We start from the raw sequence: 19,671 nt of genomic DNA, 5'->3' as shown, positions 1-19,671 counted from the left end.
TGGCAGCCAAGAGGCTCTCTGATAATCATATCCCAGATAGATAATTAAGCAGATGTGTGAATGACATTTTATTTTAAAGTAACAGCAATTGACATTTTTCCCACTTTGGAATCTGACAGACAAGTATGGACTTCATTAACCTTTTGCAGGTTTTTTTAGTGGTTTTGTGATTAAGGAGAGATGATAAAAAAATGCAAGAACCTCCTTTTTCCTACGTAAGTTCTGTGAGGCAAAATGAGTTGAACAATAAATCCAAATATCTTTGTGTGGTCAGGTATAGGTGAAGAGAGATTCTCATTAAGCTTCATTAAGGTGATCCTGAAACAAGTGGATTTTTAACTGAGTACCAAAATATTTCTGTAAGGTGACCTTTGCCAAATGTGAAGTATGAAGAGTAAAAGTTTTGAGAAAAATTGATTCCCTATGTGAATTAATAATCAAACAAAAAAAAATCTACTTTGATCAAAATAGATTTCTTCTAGAAAAATGATCTCTAAATATATTATTTATGTGAAAATCATTGACTTACTTTCTGGGGGAAGGACCTTGCAAGATGCAGGGCATTTCTGAGGGCAGATCAGGGCTGAGTGCCCACTGGAGTCACAGGACATGTCATTCAAGAGAAGAGCTGGGCAGACCTTCCCTTGGGGTTTGCTCGCATCATTCCACAGTAAGCAGTTGACACAGTAAGCAGTAAGACTGTTGAACATCAACCGCTTTTGTTGGCTCACCAAAGAAGGCTGATAGGCTCTGCAACTTTCCATCACTTTCTAGCGACCATAATTACTTTTTACCTTTGTTTTCATGTTAAGCTATCCCTCCAGCTAAGATGTCTCATAGGGTGAGATGAATGAGAAAACTGCCTTTGGTATCCAGAGGAGATTTTTGAATGCACGTCTCCTGTTTGGGACCCATTGACAATGTTTCATGCATGCACTGAGCTTCCTCCCTCCTTCAGGAGACTCCCGATACCTAAATAATTCTCTTTTGGTACCCACGGTTCAGATAAAGCTAAGATATTGCATAACAATGTCTATTTCACAGAAAAGCTGAAAAAAAATCCCAGTTTGCAGACAGATCTGTAAAAAAGAATGTGTCCACATCTTTTGTGTGTGGATGCTGATGGTGTAATCATCTATAAAGCAACAAGAACTAGTTTAACCAAGTTTAACTCTGCTGCTCTGTTGTTTAACGTACTCCATTTATTGAGGTTGCCAAAGTTCTGAACTGTCTGTCAAACAGATGGAAACATATTGATATATAACATTTCTCTATTTACTTGTCGCCTTTACAGGTTTGGGCAGTTTTTACCATTCTTAGTTTTAGTTACATCATTGACCTTATTTAAGTTATTAAATTTTTCAGGCTGAGAACATAGTACATTCATTTTTAATATCAAACAAGAGAAATGATTGACCAGAGCTCTTTCCCTGTTCTCTCCTAACTCCAAATCAAGCCTTGTGAATTAAGTACATTCTTTCTTGTAAGGTATTTATTACACCCTTTCAGGCCAAACACAAACCAATTAAAAACTGTCAATGGAAGAACTCTACCTGCAGTTTCTATTTGTGTAATACTAGTGCTTTTCCTTCCATCAGCTATGAAAACAAGCTTGAAAGCAGATACTGTAACACTATCAGACCAGGGCTGTGCAACCAGAACCCAGCAGGGGAAAAAAATAATAAAATAAAATAAAATAAAATAAAATAAAATAAAATAAAATAAAATATAAAATAAAATAAAATAAAATAAAATAAAATAAAATAAAATAAAATAAAATAAAATAAAATAAAATAAAATAAAATAAAATAAAATAAAATAAAATAAAATTTGAAGGTGTTTTGTTAAATAAAGCTGCATTAGCTGTTAGGATTTGCATTGTCAAAAGGCCCTAAAGGAGTTACTTTCAGTGGGAGTGGGGCACCTGGCTTTGAAATTACCCGTGTAAAGGATGAACACAATCAGCTCCGTGCAAGGAGAAGCTTTGTACAGGTTGGACTGCAGTGTTTTTTACACTGCAGTAGTATTTCTCATTTCCTTCTAAATTCATCAGTGTTGTGTGGGGTAGATCTGGTGGCCTTGTCTGAAATCCGATATGTTGTAATTTATATAAATTCCCTATCTATATGACTGCTACTGGTACCCACTAGTAGCAGGTGCCCATTTTGCTCCAGGTAATTCTTTTCTTCCTGCCTGATTCTGTTCACATAGACCATTCATTACAGGCTAATAAACTTGGTTTGATTTACTTGACAGTTTTAGCTGAACTTTTTCCTACCCTGAAGAGATGACCATCTGAGAGAGAAGTTTACTACCCGGCATTTGGGGGGTTTATTTAAAACCAATGTAGAAATGATCCCTAGGGGCATACCCCAACCCCAGATCAGTTACTGGTGGTGCCTCAGATGCATCTCCTAACAGAGATTCCAGTCCTTTTTCGGAATGAGAGAGAGAGTTCTAGTTCTTAGACACTTCCAGATCATGTGCAAATTATTTCTACTATCACCTAAGTCACAGTTTGTAATGAGAAACCCAAAGTACCTTTTGTTTGGAACAGGTTGCACATAAAAAATCATGTTTCTCTTCCCTATTAGCAAGTTGTTGATGGATGGTTGCTGTCTCCAGTGTACCTATAGCCATAGCTCCTGATAGGAAGTATCCTCATACTTGTCTTTTTCCATGACTTCTTCAGCTCCTTGCTTTATAGTTATTGATTACTTCTAAATGGTTATCTTCTTGTTTGCTTTGTGCTGTCACAGCTGCAGCTTTCCTTGTTTCAGTATAGTTACCGTTTAAGTTAGACCTACTCATGCCATTCCTACTTTGCTTCTTTTCCATCCAGATGATTCTTTAATTCTTTCCTACAATTTTATATTAATTATTTTTACAGACAGATATAGATGAAGAGGGGACATACAAGCTCACAGGATGAAGTACCCAGAGAAAGCTCCAGGATGGTAGAAGTACTCCTTCCCTAAAGTAAAAGGGGAGGAGACTATGGACATTGGCATTGAAAATTGGTTTTCCCTTTTATTTGGAAACAAATGTACAACATTTTCATCACCTGGGCAGAAGCCTATTTTAAAACCTTTATCATGGACTATGTGCTGGGTCAGTGCTTCCAGCAGAATGGGTAGGGTTGTATGCATTATTGTGAAGCACCTATTCTTCCCCATTAGATTGTTATCAGTCTTAGAATGTGGCTATTATACTGTAAAGAATTATACATAAAAATCTGGGACCTGTATGACTTGTTTAGGGCTCTTACACTGACCAGACTTCTAGCACCCTAACAGTAGATGCATTAATTCATCCTGAAAGGTTGATGCATTTCTTTCCTGAATATGTGACTTGCAGCCTGACTAACAAGGAGTTCCTGTATTTTATGCTGTAACTAGAAGATTACGCAGCACCCTTTAAAGAATACAAATGCTTAAAGCGTTTGCCATGCTAAGTGTGAAGAGGGCAAAATATTTTGCACATGTTTGTATTCTAAGAGGAAACAGAAATTTCATGTCCCAGCACACAGAAAAACACATAAAATGTGTTTTTTCCAGAACAACATCCTTGGATATAACATCCATTTTCAGGATGTGCCTCTAGTAAAGACAGGGAAAGTAGCCCAACTCTTTTGTATCTGTACTTACTTCCTCTGGCATATTTCAAGCAATTCCACTTAGTCTTCTGTTCAATCAACATGAAGTATTGAAAGCGTATTATTTTCTACAAATTTCAGCCAACTGAAATTTATTTTCTCAGCTACAGTTACCACAAATTAAATGGTAGAGTGGCTGTGATCTTCTAAGTAGCTTATTAGTGACTTTCTTACAACATGAACAACTTTAGCAACTTGTTCATGAGTGTGATATGTTTCGCTATTTGCAATGACAATATTTTTGATGTGTAAAGGCAATCAGGTAGGTAGCTGTCTGTGTTTCTCTGGCTGTTTTCTTGGGGATTCATTTATAAAACAGTCCATTGGCTTTTGGACCAGGAAGCTTTAATGCCATGCACACTTATTCACTGTTATCACTAGAAATTTCAAACAGCTCTCTCATTTACAGCATCATATTCACAAGATGATATATCTCACCAGTCTGAATCTTTTCTTCTTCCTCACAGCATATTTTTCTTAATTCCACAAACTCTGAGGAGAAATCCCAGATAGAATTTCAGGCAAGATATCCTAAGAGCTAAAGCAGCCTTGTTAGTGTATTTATACAGAAGTGGGTCCAAATCAAAACCCGTGGTCTGTGATTCTTCTTCTGGAATTCCAGGAACATCATACTCATGGTTTCTCATTGTCTACAGTCATCTAAATCTGTGCAAACTGGAAGTGAAACACCACCACCTGGTTTTGATTGCATGCAATGTTATTTCACTTTTATTTTGTTCAATTACATATCAGTCTGCAAAAAAAATCATTGCTCCATCTCAGATTTGTCAGGAAAGTTAATCCTTTTTGCCCAGATGAAGACTTAATCATAGCAATCCATGTGCTTGCCACCTTCAGATAAACAGCTGTGATACATTACACCCAAATTTGCTCATGATGGCTACCCACAGAAGCTGGACAAAGCTGGAGAAGGGGCTGTACTGATAGGAGCCCATTGTGACCTTTCTACAATGTCGTATTGTATATCAATAAGGTCTGGTGCATAGAATGATTGATTCTCCCATCTCCAGAAAGGTGTAATAGCAGCAGCTGCAGATTATGAAGAAAAGCAGAAAGGATTGTCACAGGGAAAGAACATTTCCCATGGAGAAATGACTAAATAAACAAGGTCTTTTCGGTTTCAGTAGGATATGGCAGAGGTCTGTAAAATGGCAGCAAAAAGAAGAGGAATCAGTTCTTCATTGTCTGCTCCAGGACAAAAGCCTGTGGACCTCAAGGGGTACTAAGAGGAGACAGGTCCCTGGCAAACAGTAGGAGATCACTCTTTACACAAGGGAACACAGGTAACCTGTGGATCTCCTGGTTCCAGAAAACTGAAAAGGTTTAGATTTTACATGGATTTATGGGCTACTTTGTGATAGAGGATTCCACTGAGGGCTCAAAATATATTAAAAGAAGGCCTTCTATAGTCTGGGACAGTACTTATACTGTCCTGTTTTCTCCAGGTACCCACTTTAGTCCACTGTTAAAAGTGGTGCTGGTCTTCACAATTCATAGAAACATTTAATATGTTGGGGATTTTTTTCCCCTGCTAATCCCCTTATGATGGTGTATGCCTATAACCACTTCACAGAGAGGTAAAGATGTTCTTGTTTACAAATCACAGATTAAATAAATAGCTAGATAGATAGATAGATAGATAAATAGAAGAGGTTAAGAATGTTTGTTTTCACATCCAACAGTGTCTTTCTTTCTTAGTCCAGCTGAGGAAGTGTCCAACCCCATCTGGATTCACATCTGATTCCTACACATGAAATCCTTTTGACATTATTAGGGAAGGCTCCATATTTTGGTGCTCTTAATAGTCTTTGTGCCTTTGCCATAAAGAAAGAGGGTAAAATATTGCAACCTGGATTGATATGTCCTGTTGCATCACAGAAAGGTACTAACCAAATATATGCAGCTCAGTATTTGAAAATATCACCCTGACCTAGTGGAAGATTTACTTTTCTTGTCTTTTGCTAATGTCTGCCCTTTCAGGATGGAGAAACAAGACCATACCAAGCCAAAGTAATCTGCAAGTGAAAAACTGGTTTGGAAATTCTCCTTGTTCTACCCACAGCTTGGAAATGGTTAAAAACAGAATATTAATTATAACAATAACAACCAAATCTTCAGTGGGTAAATTTATGGATGCACTAATTATATTTCATCGTAGAAAATCTGTGTTACATCCACTATCATTTTGTTTCAAAGAAAAGAATATTTTGATATTTTCTGGCTAGATTTTGTCAGGTTGAAGTAGAGGTTTTGTGATAGCCACATATAGAGCTTCTGAAGGCTTTTATATTTCTTCATTTTAAGTGCTTTCCTGTGTTTTTGAATTATTGGCTGGATAACAAAATAGATAACGGGGAAGAGGGGAGATGTTTAAGGGTCCATTAGGTGTTGATGGCATTAAACCTTAAAAATACATGTAGCTGCAGCTACAGGCTTTTCCTAAAATAGCGTAATTGTTATCTCCCTTCTTCACAAAAGCATTGTGAGAATTCAGATGCTTTTTCTTTGTACAGCACATGAAAGGTAAAGAATGCCAAACAATTATACATACTCATTTTGTAATGTATGGAAGGAGTTTTTATTGGCATATCCCTGTTAAAAATGATAGGTAATATCATTAACTGTCTGGTCCTACACAAATAATCTATTTTATCGATCACCCCATAGAAATAAAATGCTGTAGCAATTATCTAGTTGAATGGACCAGTAAAGGCTAATTTCCTTTGAATGCTTTAGAATTCATTTCAAACCTTGTAACTGGTCATAATGTCATTTCGGCATGGAGACAACTGCCAATGAAGGCATCATATTATGGTGTTCCTGTTTATAAATAGAACTGAATCCTAGTTGATTTTGCCCTTTAGACTCTATTTCTTCCCCAACCCCCACCCCCCAAACCCTGCCCCACCCTTTTGCTTTCAGCCAAGTGCCTGGGATCACTATAAATCAGATTATGAAAAAACCTTCTTCTGAGAACTGTAAAGCTGTTTTAAAGTTGAAATGCATTGAAACAGGAACAAGTAAAACTGTTGCTATTTCTGATATTGTCAGGGAAATCTCAGCTACAGTCTCTGCTGTAATGAAAAAAAACACTGTCATTAGGAATATGTTTTCAAAATTCAGCTCTACATCAAAAAAAAAAAAAGTACTATATTTAAGGTTAAACTGATCCTTAAGTTAAGCCACTAAACTAAGAGTAATTATAGTAGGGATAAATATGGCCCATTAGGTCAAATTCTGTTTTGGTTTACACTGATGGAAATTGGAACAATCTGAGTGACAAAAAAAAATAAAAAGTTATGAAAAAAGGCAGAGTATGCCTCTCTATAGAAATATGATGTTTTATATACTGTAACAACATGTTGACAACATAATCTTATGGTAGCAAAACATCCAAACGTTATTAAAAAAAAATAGAAAATCTGCAATACTTAGTAGAACCGCATGTTTTCCACATATGGAGAAAGGTTTTTCACAGTTTATCAAGGTGAAATTCATATTGGGAAAACCTCTGAAAACTCAGAAAATCAGTTGAATCAAAGCTAGAAGAAGGAAAACATACGGAATTTTTGTTGTTTTTGCAGAGATGATAATTTGGATATAATTGTTTATTTACTTGTTTACTTGGTTTTGACTCATATTTCAGTGAAAAACATGAATTATCTATTCATATACAATTGTATCAACTGGTAGTGCTTTGACATCAAAAAGAACTATGAAGTTATGGATTTTGTCATGATTCAGAAATCTTAAAAAAGTATTAGAAAGGATAATTTGATAAAACGTCTTACTACTTTTCTCCAGGGTAAGGCTATTATGTCAGTTACGAAGAAAAGAGGCACAATCTGCAGTGCATTGCTCTCCTCACATTATATAGCAATTAAGGGAAATCATATCTCAGAGGTTATTGAATATGTTGTGTACTGTTGCAGGCTAGAGTTCTCTCTTCCATCTCTCTTGTATACCCTGTTTTCACTCCACTATATCACCAAGAACACAAGTAGCTCTTTATAACTCAAGGACAGTAACCCATCCTCCTGGGGGTGCCAGCTATGCTTGCCACTGTCAGATGTTCTGCCCCTCCATCAGACCCAGTGTCTTGTCCACTCCCATGTCAGCAGCAGCCATCTTTTTCTTCAAGTCCCACTGAGTTGTCCCAGGCACTATTATCTGCTTCTGTTTATTATCTCTAGCTAGTCTCAGCCACAAATTCAAAATCAACTGCAATCTCTGTGATAGCAACTCAGAAAATAGTGTTGTTTTTGTTGTTGTTGTTGTTTGTTTGTTTTTGTTTTTGCAACAAGCATTTAGGTTTAAAAAGTATTATCTCTTCAAATAGTTCTGTCAGTCAGTCTGGAATGAAAAAATAAATTGTAATCTAAAAATCCCTGAAAATAGTTGACCAGTGCCAACTCAGTGTTTTCTTTAACCTACCTAGAATACAAGCTGGTATCCTCGGGACTTAAAAATGTAGAACATCCAGTTCTTTAGCTTGGGGTTTTCTGCAGCCTGTTTCATCCCCTCCTATTTGCCTAGAATGATAGGTAGTCTTCAGTGGGGACCGCAAATAATTCAGTAAAATCTGATGTCTCTTACAGCAGTTTACGACAACACCCCTTTGTTGTTTTTTGACTACTCAAAAGCTATAAAAAACTGCAAAGAACATTGGCGTGTACCGGCACAATAACCTTTTACTAAATGCATGTTTTGCTAACTTTCAATTAAAATGTCGTGTGCTTTTGTGCATTTCCTCTTCCATTACTTGTGATGTTCACCTCAAAGATATATTAAGCTTCCTTTTGTTTAATCAGCTCATTCATCTTCATCAGCTATTTTAGGTATTCAAGAACCTAAAATTGTTCAAGATATTGTTATAAAAATATGACACATTAGAAATCTGTAATATTTCCTTGCCAAAATCTGAAAGGATCTTTGTAAACATTAACGAGTTTCAGATCCTACTAACATCCCAATGATCTGGGAGAGCGTACTCCAATTTAATACATGGATTTAAAAGGTTAAAGTCTTGTCCTAAAGTCAAATATTCACTTTCAGTGCCAGCAGTCAACACCAGCCTTCCTGATTTACAGCCATCTGGACTGTTTTAAGAATTTTCCAATGTAATGTTACAACTCATTGTGTATCCAGTTGAGATCAATTATGGGAGAATCTCCACATGTTCAGAAGCTCGAGGCTCCATTAAAAAGATCCATAAGGGGTCTTTTTATATCTACAGAACAATTTATACCAAGTCAGGACCTGACTCCAGTTCCTTACCCAAACTGCTGTGAACGTTCCAAATTTCAGACTGAGTTGGACTCTCTTATCCACTCCTCTCGGAGGAAAGTTGGCAAAAATGTCAGAAAAATAATCAGAAATATGTTTTTGCAGAGTGGCAGAAGCTTTGGACCTTTGGCAATTAAACTGTATGCAGAGTTTATGAAGCAACAGAAATGAACAAGTGATTATAATGTCATATCTAGGGAGCCAACCCTCAAAAGAAAAAAAGGCTGCAATATTTGTACACTGTGCATGACCCTTATTTGCAGGGTCATCTGAAGGCTTCCTGGAACATGAGGGGGAATATTTTCCTAAAAAGTCATCATGAGTTTTTAGCTGATATGGAGACATTGAAGTTGTTTAAAAATGCCATCATGGCCACATCGAAGCCAAAGACAGAGCTGACTTTTCTTGAAGGAGTAACCTCTACATGAAGCTCAGTTATTTATCTATACTGATGCAGACCTACTGGTGTCAAATAGTCCAAAGATGGTATTCTCACACAGAATTGTATGTCTGAATGGGTAGTCCCTTACAGTCTGGATGTATGAGAACTACAGCTTCTCTGGGCATGCAGGACAGAGTTGTTCTGCATGGGCACTGCCGCCTTTGCCTGGGACTTCCAGACGCCCAATGGGGCACTGCCCCATGCAGCATAGAGTGCATGTACCACTGGAAGCAGTGGTTTGGTTCAGTGACTTAATAATCTTTATAGAGATATAACAGTGTGTCAAAAAATGTCTTCTGTTTCATGGTATTCTGTAACTGGAGATTTAACTATCATTAGTCCAAATTCTAGATTTTCACACCTTCCAAAAAAAACAATGACATATTATTTTCTGTCTATCTCTTCCACTCCATCCTGCAACTTAGACTAACCACACAACTATGTGACCATTTAACAACGTTCTTGTCAAAATATTAATTTGCAAACAGAAGCACATGCACACACTTCTGTTTATTCAGAAATGTTTGACAGTGTAATGTGCTGAGTCAAATCAAGTACTCAGCTCTGCCTTCTGTGTTAGATATATAGCAGACAAATCCAGCAATTTGTAGAGGACTTAATTGTATGTAAGAAGTTATTTTTCTTATTGGAAAAGCAATAAGAAATATCAAACAGCAAAATAGGCAGTCAGGGTCTACAGAGTGCCAAAATCCCATCCAGATCTCCAGAATCAAAGTCTTTGAAATTTCTTTTGGAAAATTGTATGGAATTTAATTGATCTGACTTAGAAAGATAAAAGACCTGTGCTCACTTTTCCAGCACTTGATTCTATAGTTTTAGGGAGTTCAAAGCTGTCAACACTCTACCTTACATTCCAGCATTTTACTTTCACATAAAGTTATCTTTCATATAGCAACAAATAGATTTTTACTTCAACACAGCTTGAAAACAAAATATTTCTCCATCCCAAATTATCCCATATAGCCGTTCTGAACTATTAAAATGACCTTTTAAAATGTATTATTTATTCATTCAGTTCCTTGTCTTATTTGTTCACATTTAATTTCAGTATTAATAGTGCAGTCCACTGCACAATTTCATTTTAATGGAGATTTTTTTTTTCATAAGTCATATTTAATACATAGTTTTAGCCTTAGGAGACAGCTCCCATTTTCCTTTATGGCATATGTAAAGGTCTGTTTCTGTTCAATATTGTCTAGACTTGCCTTTTTAATATCATGCTTAAAATAGATATTCATGTAAAATATTCAGTTTCTGGATGTCAGAAAAGGCTGGTTTATTTTCTACAAGCTGAAAGGTAACCCAAGATGGCAACCGAAGGGATCACAGCCTGATTTAAATCCTCTTGTTATGAATTTCAGCGTGCTGCAGATCATAACCTAGAGAATTAGAATATGAATGTCTGATGCTATGTTTACAATTGCTGTTTTTTCTGTAATGGGACTGGAATCTGGTCAGGCTGAATCAAGTGAAATCAGTTCAAAAGGAAGTCAAACTACAAGCTGGTTATAGGATACTTACCAAAAGCAACCCCCATACTTGTGTGTACTGGCTTGTTTAGATTTTCCCATGTCTGACCATGAAGATAACATCAACAAAATAGTATCCTGGATATCAGCATTCCTTAAAGCCCTTCAGTGGCCTGAGATGTCCTGACAGCTTCATGAAGATCCCACCTACCCCCTGGCTGCAATGAGGATCACGGATATACCCAGTTGCCCTGGCACACCAGTAGCTATCCTCAGCAACAAGCTGGTGCTGCTCACCAGCTGGCATGTGTTTGCAGGCTTTGGGTTTTGAACAGTGAAAAACAAATTTTTGAAAACAATGTTTTCATTATACTGTAGGGGAAATTCTGAGCTTATTTAGCACCACATTATGAATGCTAACCCTGCCCAAAAAGCAGCTTTGCAGCAAAAACAGAATAGGCTTAGGTTCAAATGATTAGTTCTAACATTTCAGGGCTACAAATGCAAAAACATTCCTCAGTGAGTGGCTATGAGATCACTCCTACCATTTTAAAGCACTGAATGTATAGTATTTATATCTATCGTCTACAGCACTGAATTTTACAATATTGAATTTGAACATAAGGCGACTGTTCTTGGACAAGGATTTAGTCTGGATTCTGATAATACCAAACTTTCAAGTCATATTTTTCCAGGCTTGCTATCATAGGAAAACAGCCTTTGAATTGCTTTGCAATGTACAACAGCAACAATAACAATAACAAAACTGTTGCCAGAACTAGTGAGTTAACTCTATGGCTTTTGAGCATAACCTGGTTTTGATGATTCTTCATAATTCCTGTCTTTGTACATACATAGCCCAATTAAATTTAAATTAAAAATAAAACATAATATTTTTTTTGAAAACACATATAACTCAGACAAACAAATGACCTTATCATAAAAATAATGATAAATAGTGAGAATTGTGAAGGAATTTCAACCACATATTTCTAACATTTCTAAAATTTCCAGTATCATTTTTCTGAGAATGAAAGAAAAATAATGAATGACTATCTCAGGAACAGAAATCTGTTTGAAAATTATTTCTGCCAGATTACACTGAAATAAACTGACTAGTTCATTAAGAAATCAGATATTCATCATGAAACAATACTGAATATATGACAATGCTGCTTCATAAGTGGTAGAGCTAAAATTCATGAAATTGGATGAATACTATTGTCAGCGTCAATCCATCAGATCAGACAGGGAAAAAAAGAACACACAGTATTGTTTAAAAATAAGTCATTTAGAAAGCTCCTTAAAAAATTATTTAAATACATTTATCACATTGAACAACTCTCATCATAATACACCTAATTGTATAGCAGATATAATTATACAAAATTTAATCTCTCCAATCCCAGCAGTATACCTAACAAAGCAAAAATTAAAGGTAATTGCCTCAGTAGGTGATACTGGATCTAATCTGAAAATTGTAGTGACCAGCAGAAGTATTTAATGTGTCATGGATGGCAGACAGGATGTAATTAACTCTCTCATAGTTTCCTCTGATCATTGTTTCCAGCTGTGACAATCCAGGGGTATAAATACACTTGGGACAGCAAAAAGATTAACTCACAATCAAGAGAAATGCTTTAACAATGTATGTTGAAGCATTTAAGACTCCTTTGAAAGACTTTAGATTTGTTGTTTCTCTTTAATAAATAAATAAATAAATAGATAAATAAATCACATTGCTAAACTAGCCTTTCCATAATTATACACTGATATCAGTATGTGTATTTATCATACTCACATGTCATTCCTGACCCTTATATAAGAAATGCAATCACAGACATGCACTGACATTCAAAGGAGAAGTATTTTCAGAGGATGTGCATATGCAGTAGTTTATTCAGGATGTAAAGCTCTGCTGCCCTGACCCAGCCCCAAAAGCTCTGGGTTTCCATTAATAGGCTGGGTTCACCTGACAGCCTGGGCTTCATGGCCCAAGGGGTACACTGCCACAAACTGAAAACAAGTTAGGAACAGTAGAATTAAATATGTGTATAAGTAAAAAAGGGTATAATTGCTCTAGGCAATCCCAGGTGGAGGTTCAAAACTTAGTATTGCTAAGAACAGAGTGGGAAAACACTCATGCTATGCTGTGCTATTCGACGGCCATTGAAGTGGGTTACCCTGGTGTCAAAGAGAGAGTTACGCAGCACTGGTACCACTGATGTATTTTAAATTATATGTCTCATGTTCTGCCACATTACCAAAGCATTTATGGCTACGTTAACTATGTAGGTGAAGAGTAAATCAGATTTACTTTGGAAAAATACATGTAGCAGTCAGTGCCTGACCTTGCCAGAACTGTATTTGCATGTTTTCACTTAATTATTTTCATGCTTAGAATCAGGGACCCTGAGTCTCCCTCCATAAAAGTCTGCACTTGAAGTCATCTCAGTATCCAAGACTCTAAGAGAAGTAAATATATCATTAAGAGTGAGTGATACAGAGACAGTAGAAAATGCTGAAGTCTGCTCATGGACACCCCACAGTCAAAATTTACTCCAAGACAATCTATCAAATCATTTGATAAATACTATTACAACTTAGCTATAAAAACTAAGGTTTTTATCCACCAAAAAAAAAAAAACACTTTATTTTTCTTAGTATTTGCTTTTATAACTGGCTATTCTTGCTGCCTGTGTAGCTATCTACTAACTTTTAAGCTTGCCAAGTCTTTGGTTTCAGTACTGCTTCAGTTGTTGTTTAAAAATGTGGGCTTTGGAAAAGATAAAATAAACTGATGTATGTGTGCAAGTCTTATGTACCGGGGGCATGAAATGAAGTACTCAACTAACAAATTTCCGTAAACTGATTGTATGTGTTAACATTCTCTTGTCTTGCATCTTAAGATGCCCTGCCTTCAAAATCGCTATGCCTGAGAAGCTATAATTACAGAGAGAACCCAAAGAAAATCTTACATTTAGTTTTCAGTGCTCTTAACAGCCTTCCAGAAACTATGATTAGCAGGGGACAGAAGCACTGACCTAGGATAATTATTTCTCCTGTATGTCTCATTTATCCAAAAGGCAATACAAAGATGGAAGAAAGTTTTTCTTTTGTCAGACAAATGTCCATGATTTTTTTCTGTTGTACAGTGAGATCACAGCTGAAGTGACAATAGTCAGAGGAGTACTCAGAAATGAACCACAACAGAAACTGCCTGAGAAGTTAGTAAATAATTCCTTTGCTAATACCTTCTGCTGTCTCCTCAACTGCTGCAAGCTCAATGCCATAAACATCCAGCAAGCCTCTCATTAATGCTCACTACTGGCTAGGATTTCTCATGACCTCAGCTGAAATACAGCTCAGAGAGAAATCAGCAAGGCTTCAGCTCTCTCTGCAGCCCATAATGAAATGACTCCTTTAGTTTTTGACTTCAAAAGACTATCAGTAATTTTTGGTAGTAGTAACCTGATACTAAGCAAAAATTAGACAAGTATCTCCTTTGGCCAGATCGTTCAGATTCTTTGATTCCTACTTTTCTTCCTCATATATATGCACATACACACATACCCTTACACATGCATGTAGGCATGCACCCAACTCTGCTAATGCTTAAAATTTGTCAGATTCTTTTCCCTTTATAGTTGGACATTAAAAATTACCTCTTGTAAACTTCTCACAGAAGATACTCAACCCTTCAGAAGACAGGACTGTACATATATGATAATAATGGCAAGCACAGACTTATTTAATTGGTAGGTATTTTAAAAATCACATTTTTATATCTTCATTTCTGCTGTTTATGGGCTCGTTGTTCTTCCTTATTTTTTTCTCTCTCTCTTTTTTCCCCCCCCCCGCCTTGGTCCCTTACTTTCTCTTCACTTTAGATCATTAAAATTAAGAAAATTATTTTAACTCTCTGTAGTCATTTTAGGTTTTCTTCTGGCATCTCCATAATGCTTGGTTGCAATGACTGCAGAAAAGTGTTTTTTCTTCAAAGCCACATTATTCCGTAGGAATGTAGAAATACCTTTTTGTTTCTTTAAGTATATATGTATATACATAAGATACATATGTATACAGAAAATATATATACACATGCATGTTCATATATATAAATACAAAACATTTAAATATACATATATATGAATGCGTGTGTCTGTCTGTACGTGATTGCATGTTTTCATGTACAGAATCTCAGTGCTGAGCCTGTTTTGAATGGAGAGTGTCCACTGGTTAAAGGAATGAGCTATTTTTCCAATGGATAAGCAAACTTAATAGAGTCCTCTGGCTGTAAGTGGTAGATCCATTTCAAGCTTTAGAGTATTCCACTGTGTCTATAACATGAGTTGTAGTGAGAGACAGACTGAGATGAGAAAGTGAGGTAATTCACGTGCCATTTTGCAACATCATACCATATTTTCCTTTTTTGGCTTGTTTTTAAGGACATGCAGGCATTCCCTGTCAATCTCATGCAAATAACTCCAATGCATACATACATGAGCAATAATCTTGCTATTTTTGTCACTCGAGTAATGCCATCAATGTAACTGAGAACTGAAGTGGAGATGACACATTGCTAGAAACAACTCCCTTTGGCCAAATGGTCCAATGGAAGTTCTGTGTTTGGTATCTTCATTAATAAAAATATTAAGCAACTCCATTCATTTCACGTGCAATGACAAAACACCTCCCTGTGTTAAGATCTATATAGGGAATCTATATAGGGATTAAATAAACCATGGTGAAGCAGGAATATAGTTTCCTTAAATAACATTGGGCACATGTTTAGAAACTGCTGTGCTGCATGAGCATAAATCTTCCCTGTACAGTTACCAGGTCAAGATCTCTGCCTAAAGATTCCAGACAAAAGTGATTTCACACATATTTTCTGCTAGTTACTGAAAGCATTTGTAGGACTGCAATCACAATATTAGCTGAACATACCCAGCATAAAAAAAAAAAAAAAAAAGTGATAATCTTCAAAACGCTGAACTAAAAGCAACACCTATCTTTCCGTTTTGATTGCTTTTTATATATTTTTCCCACAGCAGACTCCCACTTTTGGTAGGTCCATGAGTCACACCTACCTTCTAAAATCCAAGTACAGAGTTTCACTTGTAACTTCCTGGTAATGCCACTCACAAAGCAGAAGCTGTTGTTTGATGTACAAACAGCATTGATTTCAAGTGCTTAAGTATTATCAAGTGCATACTTGGAAAGACATTTAGTCGATTATTTGGAAAGACATTTAGTCGATTATTTAGCTGCCTGAAGTGCCAGCCAGCCCTAAATACAAGAAAAACCTGTTTACATGGTGGTGGAACCACTAACTCATGCAGGGTGGTTTGGACAGAGTTCCTCCTACAGATTCAGAAGGCTGGAAGGGAGGCCCAGAAAAAGAGGCCAGGGGAAGGAAGTAGCAGAAGTATCCAAGGCCCTCCTGACCGGATTTTTTTTTCTGAGCTTTATCCAGCAATCATCTCCAGTGGAATACATGAACAGGCTACAGAAGGAGATAACCATAATCATGAGAGCTAAATCGAGGACACAAGCCCCCACTTCATCCTTAAGGCACATGCTTAACCTCATGCCAGAGACTGTTTCAGGCTTATGTCTTTCTTTGTTTTTAACTTTATGCTGTTGTATGTAGCACAACATCCAATGGCTCCTGAAAATGGAAGCTTTGCCACTTTCCTACACAATCTATATGGAAATCAGCAGTTTAGCAGTATAAAAACCATTGTCGGGGTAGGTCCATAACTGGGTATGTATGGCAGAGCTGGATGGCACATGCCTTGTGTTTTTTTGGAAAGTGCCTGCTGTCTCGCTGGGGAAGGATGTAAGCATGTAGTGAAGTACTTTCCAGAAATTTGTGTATGATTAGATTTCAGATACTGAATAATTTATTCCTCATCTTTGCATGTAAACATTCTTAAAAGCTTTTTGATTAGTTATTTGGGATATATTTAATAAATGGGCTAGACTGACAAATCTGGAAAATAACTGAATAACAGATAGATATAGATATAGATCTTAACAAAGTAGGCTGCTCCAACTGTGGTTTGAACAAGCACAAACTGTGCTCTCATGGTCTTCAGAGACATCCAGAAAGCATCCATTGTGAAGAAGAATCTCCTTGGGGAATGGGGTACTGTTCCTTCTACCAGGCTTTGGCCTTTTTCTAATTATCACTAATTGTGCTGGTGATCTGAGTGCCTTCTCTGCTAGCAGCTGGACTCCATTCTTCCTTCTGAAGCCTGAAGTTTCATAGATGAAATCAAAATATTGCTAAGCTGGCAATATTTGCAGCGCATTCCCCAGTAAGCAAGATAATGTGAAATCTACCACAGAAATTGGAAAGTACTAGACTCCTCAGCTCATATGAAAGCGCGAACTATGACACTTGGTACAGTCTTAAAAACTGAACTATGTGAGTCCAGAACTGCATGTCTCTTTTGTAAAGGTATGGCAGACTGTCTGGCACTCATCAGCTTTCCTTCACCTAGGCCTTTGACACTTCTACTCCCAGCATTAGTCTAAAATGATGCAACATAAGGCAGCAGCCAAGAATAGCTTCAGAAAAACAGCCATTTTTGGAAGTTATTTTAAGATTGCTTTGCAAACCCAAACACTTCAAAGGCAGCATAAACTGTGGTTGTCCTGTATATCACTGGGAAATAAAAAACATACACCGATGTTTCCCTAAATAGAAATATTTTCATGATGCTCCAATATTTTAGTTCCTGTCTTCATCCTTTTGATTTCTACTTATTTTGTAGGTTATTTTGATAATATTTTTAAAACATTTTATAGCAAAAGTTTCTTTTTAAAAGTGCATGATTTTCTTGTTTTCAGGTGAAAAAAATATATATACTTTTGATACTATGATCACTACTTTAAACTTTTATTTTAGCTTTAGAACTTGTGTGACAGAGCTCTCAGGTTGCCTTTCCCAAGCAAAAGAAATGCCTTGTTTCTTTGACATGTTGAATTTCCAGCAAGTCGGGGTTGCCTATTATTTGTTAAGGAAAGGCCAGGGGAAAAACAAAAACAAAAACAAAAACCACTGATTTCTTCAAGAAATAGTTCTCTGTTTTGGCCAATCAAGCAGAATGACCATTGCCAATCGCTCAGGAACCTTGTACTGTGACCAGCTTTTGCTGCAATGCTACAGCTTGCTTTTTCAAGCTTGTTTCATTGCAGAAATGTTGTACACTTTATTTTCTATGTGTGAGAACTTTTCTCCTTTATAGACAGACTACAGTGACAATTCTAGTAACTTCTGATACCAGAGAATATGAATGTTCTCTGCTTTTATAGAAGTGTATAAAAGGAAAATCCTGTTTTCCTCTCCCATGAGATGGTATCAGGTCATTCTGATCTTTTCTTTCAATGTGGCAAAATCCATGGTGACCATCTCTGTATCTGCTAGAAGCTGATCTGGCATATGTTCACTTGCTATTGTCACTTCCCTCTCCAACACACCATCCATTTGGTTACCAGGTAACACATTGCTAGGCATTTGCATTAAGCATCGATGCTTGTCATGTTTTTTAAACTGGGTTTTTAAAAATAACCAAGGTTAAAATAGGATTGTGTTATGGCTGGGAATCTTCAGATTCATTCTGGTAACTTGTCAGGATATCAGCAGTATAAAATCCATCTGTTGACAAAAATACTTCTGTTTAATAAGCATAGGGCCAAATCCCTGTGGATGCAGCTGATTTCAGTGTTGATAGCTAGAAACAATTTGATCTAATGCCATATCACAACATAATGCATTATTTTCCTCTTTACTTGAAAAGAATAATGGGCCAAGTCCAAGTTTCAGCAAGTGAAAATTTGAAGTTATTGGAATGGAGCTTGTCTATTTTATAGATGTGCTATGTTCATTAACTCATGATATTAATTGCCTACCACAGTAGAAGTAGCACACTTTGAGTTCTCTCATAGAACATGGTCCATGATTATGTGAATATTAGAGTTAACCAGAAATTTTCATTTACAGTTTTAGGGAAAATTTTCTTTACTGAACATCATCCTCCACAGTTTCAAGTGGAAAATTATGACTTTGGGACATCACTAAAAAATTTCAGAAATTAACAAAGCAATGAAGAACTGTATTTCTGGGATCACATATGCTTGTTTTGTTGGAAAGTAAGGCAACCGAGTTCCCATGCTGCACTGTGAAAACTAATTCGTTTAAATTCAGTGAAATAGGTTGGAGAGATTTTGTGGTAAGTGGAGTCCATCTAGAGAGGCTTGTCACAATGTCTGAGACTATAGGCATGAGCTGCAACTTCCATATGGTTCTATAGAAAAAATAAAATAAAATCAAAATTAAGCATTTTGTGACCATATCAATGGACTTTGAAATGCCAAAATGTTGACGTTGTCTCAAAAAAAAAAAAAAAGGATATATTTGAGTTCATATTTATTCAACTTGAGTTCATACTTATTCAGTATGCAGAAAATATCTAGTAATTTATGTATCATTTCTGATATTAAAATCTTATTGATTTTGAAGGGAGATAGTGATAAACTGGTTTTTGTCTTAAGTTTAGAAGGGCCACAGATAAGCCTGTTTCCAGTAACACAACAGAACATGTCTGAGTTCTGTTCAATAATCAAGAGACCAAGATTTTTGTTACACAATCAGTGCAGAACTGCACCTCCTAAAACCTCTGGGTTTTTTTAGCCTTAAATTTTGAGAGTTGGCATTAAACAAAACACACTCAGGAGTATAATTCTACATAAAAGAATTCTGTGTC

The sequence above is a fragment of the Anser anser genome (genome assembly GCF_964211835.1).
Source record: "Anser anser genome assembly, chromosome: 2".
NCBI classification, from domain to species: domain Eukaryota; kingdom Metazoa; phylum Chordata; class Aves; order Anseriformes; family Anatidae; genus Anser; species Anser anser.
Note: the sequence above shows the minus strand (reverse complement) of the source record.